The sequence below is a fragment of the Macrobrachium rosenbergii genome, chromosome 35 (genome assembly GCF_040412425.1).
Source record: "Macrobrachium rosenbergii isolate ZJJX-2024 chromosome 35, ASM4041242v1, whole genome shotgun sequence".
Classification (NCBI taxonomy): Eukaryota; Metazoa; Arthropoda; class Malacostraca; order Decapoda; family Palaemonidae; genus Macrobrachium; species Macrobrachium rosenbergii.
In genome coordinates this window covers 5883899-5894803 of record NC_089775.1, presented here as the reverse complement: position 1 = coordinate 5894803, position 10905 = coordinate 5883899, and the positions used below count along the sequence as shown (strand labels likewise).

The window sequence follows — 10905 nt, the reverse complement described above, 5'->3', positions numbered from 1 at the left end:
AATGTTAATTAAACCTTCTAAATAAGATGGCTCCAACAACTTTATGTGCTTACAGGGTTCACAAACTGCCTTTTAAGAGATATTAATTTGTATTAAACAAAAATTACCTCATTTTCAATACGAACATTTGAATTTTATTGTATTTACTCTTTAGTCCTGTTTCCCATTTTGAATGATGTTTGATTATATTTTACAGGGGGACTTAACAAAAACTTCAAAAATATCTAATTTCTCTCTAGAATATAACTTATTTCATGCTTAATATTTACAGATACTTATTTTATTTAATTTTAATCCCATCTTATTGTCTGTGCAATGTTTTTTTATTTTACATAGTGTTTTACTATAAAATTACACCAACTTTGATAATTTGTCTTCTGACTTTTTTTACCAAACATACAAAGCAAAATACCTTTAAAGATTATTTATTTTTTTAGTAAAAACGCCGTTGCTAGAATGTTTTATTATTAAATAACGATCTTCAAGAAACTAATTTTTATATATAAATCAACAAAATTAACAAAATGTTTATAATCTTGGAATTATTAAGGCCTTGACTATAGTTAGTTATGGAAAAATCTAGAATTAGGATAGTTGCTATTCATTGTTTTTATTTTGATTTATTTAAGAATTTTTTGCCAAAAAATTAATGATACATAGGATCAGATCAAATATATATGTATTTATAAACGTTTATTTTATACCAGATCAATGATTTTTTTTCAAATATCATGTAAAATCGATGCTTGAATCAAGGATGCAAACAAAAAAGTTGTCAGTTACTATTTATTGGGTGTTTTATTTTATAGTTACTTTAACTGTCAATAGATGTCTATAGAGTTCCCTCAGCGTGCCCTAAAAAGCCTAAAATTAAATGCGAAAATTATATGAAATTGTTAAATATGCTAGATAATTAATATATTCATATTGAAAATAAATCTTATTAATATAATATGACTGAAAATGAATAATTATTAGATATATCTGACGATTTTTATAATTCGAATTTTTTTTAGGCTCGTTATCCTCTCCCAAACAAACCATCAGCTGTCAAATTGTCTAAAATTTTCAGTGAATCTTACTTCGCTTTGTATGAAGAATTGTGTAATTATTCATTGTGGTACAATGTAAGTCAGTATTAAAATGTGTTTAATGATATTTTATATTTTGTTTATATATCAGACGTCTATATTTTCAATTAAAGTCAAAATGGCTAAAGGCTTAAGAGGTCCTCCATGTCAGCCATGTTGCTTTGATGTTTATATTTACTGACAATTCCCCCTTGGTTTCATCGATTTAAGCCAGTCCAGATATGTTAGAAATTCATAAATACTTCCTTTAAAGTGGCATATATAAATATACCGCACAAAAGGATATAAATAAGGGAAAATGTAGCCAACAATATCGAATTTTAATAAGAGAATCAGGGGGTTCCCTAAGATGGTAGCCTGTAGCCCACTGTAAGGTTGTCAGGGACATGGGCAAAAAAAGGTCTCCATTTTTCAATTATTTTATCCTGGGGTAGTTTGCAGAACGAAGGTAATACCTCTGAACGAAAGCTAAGTCCACTGTCTCTGATGATAAGTGTTACTTGAAGGGTTCCAGGTTGGCCAACCCCCTCCCCACCCCCAGCCACAGGCGCCCTAAGTGAGGTTAGGAAGGTAAGGTCTGGCTAGGTCAGGACACAGCATTCTAGGAAAGCTTAGGTTTTTTTAACTGAATTGTCACTTGATTATTGGGTACCACAGGAGACTACCACTGCACCCCTCTGGTTTGTTAACTAGGCTACCAGGTTAGAAATGGGTGCCATGTTTAGTACCAGCCCCTTTGGCAATGAACGTAAAAACATAAAAAAATAGCTGGTAAATATAAATATAAACAAAATTTGGTAAATATCACAAACAAAAGGTGGTAAATATACCAGTTGGCAACCTCTTGGAACTAGGCCACGGTAGTAGTCTTCTTCCTTGCCGATTATCCTTAGTATCTGTGTAACTAAGACTTTAAATCCTTTCAAGATGTTTTGATATGCATTTGTTCATTTAAGGAAACTGCTGCTGTAACTGAATACCTTAGAAAATTGAGTATAGCCAATAGGGACAAAGATATGGAAAGTTAAAGTATAAATCTCAAGTATTGTCAGTTTAGCAGGACCGAAAAAACCCTCTGGAGACAGACATAGGCCAGTCAAATACTCTGCACTTTGATGTTGGTGTAGAAGGAAGGTTAGGCTATGTCAGATGACATGCGTAGTTTAATTCAGGCCAGAAAGAACTGTATTATTATTTTGAGTCGGGTGAGAATGCCAGTTTAGCCTACTCAAAAGTAGAACTGTAAACTGGGATATTCAGGCTTAGAGTAGGCAATTAGTATCAGGTGATTTTTATAGTGGAATTGAGTCAGTCATGGTTAAGGATGGTTTGTAATGTGCAGTCAGAATCTCGAGGCAAACGGTGGTGTGAGTGTTTGCATTAATCTGTGAAAAGGTCTCTCAACATGGTACAGGTTGATGTATATAAAAAGGTTTGAATCTTGAACCATGAGGCTAGGAACTTTTGGTTTTTATTTTCGGTAGGCTAGTACTTCCCTCTCCTTGTCAGGGCATAGTGCTGTATGTATATATTAGGTCAAGGGAAAATGATGTCAGGAAGTATCTCTGATGAAGTATAACTTCAATCTGCTTTAAAATTGGTTGTAACCCATAGTAATAGTGTAAACAACTCTTCCATGGTTTTACATAATTTTTCTGTTCCTAGTTATAAGGAAAGTTGTATTGCTACAGTCATTAAGCTTGAGGTAATTTTCTAGTTTTTACCTTACTGCATTTATGCTTATTTTGTAGTTTAAACTAATCAGATTTTGGTACCTGTATATGGGAGAAATGCTGCTTTATAGGTTGCTAATCTTGCATATGAATGCAGTAAATTCCAATTGTATGTTAAATTGACAAATTTATACTGTAAAGGTTTTGTTGCAGGATTATATCCGAGTTGTCAAAGTACTGTTAGGTAGGTCTTGAAATAACTTATTCAGCATTTGCCATCAATGTGTAGTTACTACAGATGAAATTACAAATTCTGTCATTTTAAAAGGCCCTGTAACAGGAGTGTGATAACTGAAAATTAGTAGTGTTCTTTGTAGTGTGGACTTACTATACCATAGATTTACTGATCAAGAGTATCTATTAAAGCACCTTACATTGTGCCCGGGATGTAATTTTATCAAGTATGTTAAAGCATGATGTGCCATATGTTTCCTCTTTAGCAATTTGTAGCTGTAGTGCAAGTAATTATTACAGAGAAAAAGTTATTTAGAGGGCAAGGGTATTACAATATTGGCTGCTATTAAAGTAACAGCCTTAAAAATTCCTTACAAGGTAACAGGAAAAATTCTACCGACACAAAAGGCAAATTGTGGAAAAAAAATATTTTTAGGGAGTGGCCCTCCAAACAAAGGTATTAGTCTATATTGTAGTAGTCCACTGCAGATGTTTAAATAGACTTGTATATTTTTCCTCAATTTTACCTAAAATTAAGTTATGAGAGTTGTTTTAGCAAAGCATAAAGATTTGAAGAGAAATATAACGGCATGGGGAAGTACTGTAATTTTTGCTGAATAATACATAATTACTGTACCTGCTAAATTTATTTTCTTCACTACCAAAAGGGTCCTCATGAATATGGTATGGCATTTGTAAGAGTTATATTTAAAGGTATTCAGAAGTCACTGATCTTGTCATAAGTAACTTTTGTTATGACTCTAATATGGATTAGGCTACTTTCTGAGAAATACTTTTTAACAGAACTTGATAGAACTTCATTGAATGTTCAGTCTCAAAATTAGGTATTTTATTTGAATGTAAAATGTTGCACTGAATTTTGTTTACTTTAAAGGAGTTGGAATAAACTCTGCAGAATCTTGACAAATGAGTGTTAGGACCTGTAATTATTGTAATAAAACTCAGAATTATTAAATTCAAGATTTAGTTTAATATTGGAAGTTGATAACAGAAAATTTTTTTTTGTCTGCATTCAACAAGAATGAAGGAAATTTTAACATTTTTCTTGTTATATTAGAAGTGAATTATTGTGCATTTACAGAAACTACTATTGATATTCTTTGTTTCATAGCTATAGTCCCCGCAGGGGGTTAATGCTGCCAGTGCACCTCAGTTGGTGCACTGTAGACATTGCTTAAGGGGCTTTGCAGCTTCCCTTTGACCCCTAGCTGCAACCTCTTTCATTCCTTTTACTGTACCTCCGTTCATATTCTCTTTCTTCCATCTGACTTTCCACCCTCTCTAACTATTGTTTCATAGTGCACTGTGAGGTTTTCCTCCTGTTACACCTTTCAAGCCTCCTTACTGTCAATTCCCCTTTCAGCACTGTATGACCTCATAGGTCCCAGTGCTTGGCCGTTTGGTCTAAATCCTATATTCTATTCCCTCATAGTTATAGTTGTAATTGAACACTTGTGTCAGACTCTTTTTAGAAGTGAATTATTGAACATTTACAGAAACTACAGTGGGTATTCCTTGTTCCATGGCTATAGTTGTAATTAAATATTTGTGTCAAACTTTTTTCCTATTAAGCAATTAACATTGAATCCCTTTTTTCAGGCAAGGATTTTGCTGCAGTTGTTTCAATATATCCGTAAAGATGATTCAGTACGGCTCCAAATTGCTTTCAAAACATGAGTCAGTTCATGTGGCAGAGCACTGCTTCTCTCCTCCAGAATGCTAAAGCCAGGTAAAGTATTTAAACTTACAAGCCCAACCTCTTGACAGTGAATTAAGATATGCCCCTCAGGAAAGCAATGCTATTACAGGTTCCATTGCAAGCATATTCTTTGAGATGATTATGATAAAGTGTCATGTTTGACTGCTGCAAACATCCACCTTTTCTTATGATTGATCATCATTCACATGTTAAAATAAAATCACTTCATCACTGAAGTTTTTTTAGAGGCCATTCTTAAGTATGGTGTTACTTGCAAATCAGTAAGTTAATTATAGGATGAACACACTAGGTAAAGCTCTTGGTGGTATATTAATTAGCTACCCTCATTAAAGTACTGTATTAGAACAGCAAAATATCAGTTAAGCCACTTTTAGAATACAGTACTATATCTGAGTTACGTAAACCATACCCTAATTGTAAGAGAAGGACTTCATAAAATGCAAATGCAGCAGTTTCATTGGGGCAGGAGTCAAGCAGTAAACGTTTTAATCAGTAAGTTTATGAAATGTTAATGTTAATTTTCCTTCATCTGGTGTGATAATCTTGAAACGGCACATTAACATGACTGCTCCAATTCAACATAAGCAAAAGGATTTTGTTGAAGAAGTATTTACTTTTATAGCAATGCTTAAGTCAAAGTTTTGATATGAATGAAACTGTGAACTTTTGCGTCATGTAGCATGGAAGGCAGTGATGATATTAGGGTAATAGAGTTCATTAACACGATGCTAAAGACTGCTTTGTTACCAGAATTATCTGGTTAAGTAATGTCACCTTTAGTATACAAGGTCAGGAACTACCTCAATTTTAGGAATTTTTGAATATTTTGTAATGTAGTTGACTGAAAAATGCTAGATTAATCTTAACTATGGTGCCTTGCAACTATTACATAGAACTTAGAGAAACACCAGTACTTCTTAAAGATATAATTTTTATAAGAAGTGATAGTGATGCTTTGAAGGGAAGTTGATTGGGTAGCAATACTATCATCTGAAAGTTTTATAAATTCCTCTTGCAGCGTGGTTTGATGTTTCAGGGATATTTGAAAATAATGTTCAACTGCTGTAGATGTGTGTACAAGGATTTTGTAGCTTTATGTAGCAATAGCATGTATAACATTATCATTATCTGATTTAAGTTTTCTTTTGTAGGAAGGTTATCTTGGTAAGCAGCTGTCAATACAAGGAACTGAGGGTCGAGGACCCCTGCACGTCGTAGTGTTGTTTACTTAAGTGAGTCATGAATTGTTTTTCGTCCGGGTAGAGGTAAGACGTTGATGAAACTAAAACTGTCCTATGGACCTTTGGCCCCACAGTGGGGGTAGTGCTGTCAGTGCACCTAGTTGGTGCACTGTAGACATTACTTAGGGGTCTTTATAGTGTGCCTTAGACCTCTAGCTGCAACCTCTTTCATTCCTTTTACTGTATGTCCATTCATATTCTCATTCTTCCATCTGACTTTCCACCTTATCCAACAATTGTTTCATAGTGGAACTACGAGGTTTTCCTCCTGTTACACCTTTCAAGCCTCCTTACTGTCAATTTCCCTTTCAGCGCTGTATGACCTCATAGGTCCCAGTGCTTGCCCATTTGGCCTAAATCCTATTTTCTATTCTCATAGCTATAGTTGTAATTGAACACTTGTGTCAGACTTTTTTTTTTAGAAGTGAATTATTGAACATTTACAGAAACTACAGTTGGTATTCATTGTTCCATAGCTATAGTTGTAATTAAATATTTGTGGCAAACTTTTTTCCTATTAAATAATTAACATTGAATCCCTTTTTTCAGGTAAGGATTTTGCTGCAGTTGTTTCAATATATCCGTAAAGATGATTCAGTACAAGTCCAAAGTGCTTTCAGAACATGAGTCAGTTCTTTAGAATTCACAGTAAAACGAAAGAAAGGTGGCAGTTCTAATTATCTCTTCTGGAATGCTAAAGCCAGGTAAAGTATTTAAACTTACAAGCCTAACCTCTTGACAGTGAATTAAGATATGCCCCTCAGCAAAGCAATGCTATTACGGGTTCCATTGCAAGCATATTCTATGAGATGATTATGGTAAAGTGTCATGTTTGACTGCTTTAGGTATCCACTTTTTCTTATGATTGGTCATCATTCACATGTTAAAATAAAGTCACTTCGTCACTGAAGTTTTTTAGAGGTCATTCTTAAGTATGTTGTTACTTGCAATTAAGTAAGTTAATTATAGGATTAACACAATAGGTAAAGCTCTTGGTGGTATATTAATTAGCTACCCTAATTAAAGTACTGTATTAGAACAGCAATATATCAGTTAAGCCACTTTTAAAATACAGTACTATATCTGAGTTACGTAAACCATACCCTAATTGTAAGAGAAGTTCTTAATAAAATGCAAATGCAGCAGTTTCATTGGGGCAGGAGTCAAGCAGTAAACGTTTTAATCAGTAAGTTTATGAAATGTTAACGTTAATTTTTCCTTCATCTGGTGTGATAATCTTGGAAACAGCACATTAACATGACTGCTCCAATTCAACATAAGCAAAAGGATTTTGTTGAAGAAGTATTTACTTTTGTAGCAATGCTTAAGTCAAAGTTTTGATATGAATGAAACTGTGAACTTTTGCGTCATGTAGCATGGAAGGCAGTGAGGATAATAGGGTAATAGAGTTCATTAACACGATGCTAAAGACTGCTTTGTTACCAGAATTGTCTGGTTAAGTAATGTCACCTTTAGTATACAAGGTCAGGAACTACCTCAATTTTAGGAATTTTTTAATATTTTGTAATGTAGTTGACTGAAAAATGCTAGATTAATCTTAACTGTGTGCCTTGCAACTATTACATAGAACTTAGAGAAACACTGGTACTTCTTAGAGCTATAAATCATTTTTATAAGAAATGGTAGTGATACTTTGAAGGGAAGTTGATTGGGTAGCAATACTATCATTTGAAAGTTTTATAAATTCCTCTTGCAGCGTGGTTTGATGTTTCAGGGATATTTGAAAATAATGTTCAACTGCCGTAGATGTGTGTACAAGGATTTTGTAGCTTTTTATGTAGCAATAGCATGTACAACATTACCGTTATCTGATTTAAGTTTTCTTTTTTAGGAAGGTTATCTTGGTAAGCAACTGTCAGTACAAGGAACTGAGGGTCGAGGACCCCTGCAGGTCGTAATGTTGTTTACTTATGTGAGTCATGAATTGTTTGTTGTCCAGGTAGAGGTAAGACATTGATGAAACTAAAACTGTCCTATGGACCTTTGGCCCCATAGTGGAGGCAGTGCTGTCTGTGCACCTAGTTGGTGCACTGTAGACATTACTTAGGGGTCTTTGCAGCGTGCCTCCGGCCCCTATCTGCAACCTCTTTCATTCCTTTGACTGTACCTCCGTTCATATTCTCATTCTTCCTTCTGACTTTCCACCTTATGCAACAATTGTTTCAGAGTGCAACTGTGAGGTTTTCTCCTGTTACACCTTTCAAAACCTCTTTAATGTCAATTTCCCTTTCAGCGCTGAATGACCACATACGTCCCAGTGCTTGGCCTTTGGCCTAAATCCTATATTCTATTCCGTCCTGTGGACCTTTGGGTAAATGTGAGACCTTCAAAGCTGACATTAACTGACTGTGTAAAGTATATTTGATGCAGTATGTAATTCCTTTTGAACACTTAATTAAAAATGAGTTAGTTGGGGGCTGTAGAAGTATTTGGAACCTGACATATGCTGCTTGAGTTGTTAAAGTAAGTATAAGCAAAACTTTTAGGACAAAATTTCTAAAAAAGAAAAATTATATTATCAAGAACTTGATATGCTTGGAGTAGAAGTTTGTAACTGAAGAATCTTAGTAAGTCTGGTTGAGCTTTACCAAGGAGGGTTTGGTTGATAAAATTAAGAATTTTGAGTTGTTTTGATATTTTGACATTTTTAGAAGATTCCCTTTGCAGTTTTCTTAGGTGTGTGATTGCTGTAGTTTTCAGATTCAGTATGATTCAAGTTTTGTACTCTGAATAAATAGTATTCCTAATATAATGCAGTAAAAACTTAATATATGACTAGGCATTGTATGTAAAATGTAATGGTAAATGAATTTCATGGTACTAAAACAGTTTTGCAGGAATACCCTCTGTACAGTGCAGGTGACTTGACACAAAGCTGATGTCTCACTCATAGATGCGGGAGAGTTTTGGATATTTTCAAACTTGAAGGTTTGCTTGTATGTATGTTCTCAATTTTGAGAAACTTGTCAGTTTTACAGAAGCTCATCTGTAGACTTCACAAAGTTGAAACTGTAGAGTTTGCCACACCACCCAAATAATGATAACTGCACCATATTTTCATGATTAAATTCTTAGTCAAAATAAATGTTTGCATTTTAAAGTTCACATGTTTAAAATATTAATGGGTGACGGTCCCAGGAAGGCGTACAGTTAGCAAATTCTACTAAAAGGATTGTTAACAAGACATTCTGCAGTGATAGTTGGTACCCCTTGGAAAATTTATATTCACAAATATGGGGAGAAAGTCGTATTGTTAACTGTAACTTTCTTAAAGCTGGGTCTTGCAGCTTGGCTGGTTTTTCCAATACAATACACGTTGTCTAGTTTCTCCAATATAATTCATGATGAATTAAGACTCAGGACTTCATGATTTCTAAACTACTGTCTATGTACAGGATATATGCTCTGAATTAATGTAAAGCCTATTGGAATACTTTTGAGCATTTGTACTGAATGAACAGACAGGTTCTTGTTACTACAAGACTTTTTTACTTTTTTGAGAGATAGGACTACAGTAATATTAGGCTATGTCTGAAGTCCAGTGACGTATACATATTGAATAAGGGGACATACCTACGTTGTTACTGGACTACTTTTAATATAAAGGGTTTCTTACTAAATGACTAGTCAAGTCTATATTTTATGGTCCACTCTTTACCCAACCATGGGTGTGCTTGGAGGATTTAATGCAAATTAGAGAAAAGGGGCAGGATTAGTGCTAAAAATGTTACCAGATTATGTCAGATTGTTGAATTTTCATTCATAAGTTATAACCAGGCCATGTTGAATTTTCTTTCACAGGTTATAGCCAGGCCCAAGTAGCATTAAGAGTAATAATTATAATGATTATATTTAATGAAGATATGGCCTTATTTATTGTAATTTCTCATTTACAGTTAGGAACCTTTTTGTTACTTTTTTTTTAGTGAACTTTGCAGTGCAGTCCAGTCTTTAGTTACTATAATATGTACTGCAGCATTGGCTAAATAAAATTACATTGAGATATCCTTTATAGAAGGCTCTTGGAAGACCCGTTCCCATCTGTGCCCCTGTCAGTAAAAGGAGCCTAAGTTTAGGATACCTGGGACCTGATCAGAAAAGCTCTCTGTTTGGCATGTCATTCATTTCTTCCTTATCTCTTCAGGAAAACATCGGCAGCTTGCAGGAAAAAATGGGACAAGTTTGAGTAGACACCAAGTATCTTCTATGAAAGAAGAGCATTCACTTCAAGAGAAGTCTTCATTTTTATTTATCAGTTCACATATGTTAATTGTCGTTATTGATAGAGGTGAAGGAGAGAAATACCTTGGTATGAACATTATAATCTTACTACTATTGACTGTTAAACGTAGGGTAAGATTAAACTCCTGGTTTTGTAAAGTGTTAATTTGTCAGGGTCGTAACCGTACCCTTTGACCAAAAGTCGAATAGATTTCAGCTTTGCTGCTTGGTAATTTCTGAATATGAACTGCAGTAGTCTGTATCTAAGGTCATTCACCAGTATTTAGGGTGGATAGTTTACCTAAATCTGCTACAGGTTTGATATTTCAGAACCTATAGTTCTCACATTCATTTCTTCTAATTTAATATTTTTTTGCTTAAACTTCTTATCAGTTTATTATTGGCTCTACAGTAACTCATTATTCAGATGCTTGGTTTTTATACTTAAAGTTCATATCAGTTTGATATTACCAATTAAGCGTTACGTAGACTTTTTATCATTTTAATGCCTTTTAGCATATAGCTCAGTATATTTCTGGATAAATATTTTTTTATTAAGATTTCTTATCACATTAATAGCTTATCAGCTTTCAGTTCAGTAAAGTTAAAGATATGTAGTTTATTTTCCACTGGAATTTCTCAAGTTCACTATTAGTTATAAAGAATATTGTTACTTGAACTTC

General features: G+C 34.0%; 1 long non-coding RNA gene across 1 annotated transcript; it reads left to right on the top strand.

Annotated features, from left to right (window-relative positions):
• The first annotated feature begins 1025 nt into the window (after positions 1-1025).
• On the top strand, positions 1026-7906 carry LOC136856435 (uncharacterized). Its single transcript, XR_010858327.1, has 3 exons — positions 1026-1127; positions 4619-4748; positions 7833-7906. It is a non-coding gene; the product is annotated as an uncharacterized lncRNA (long non-coding RNA).
• The last annotated feature ends 2999 nt before the right edge of the window (positions 7907-10905 follow it).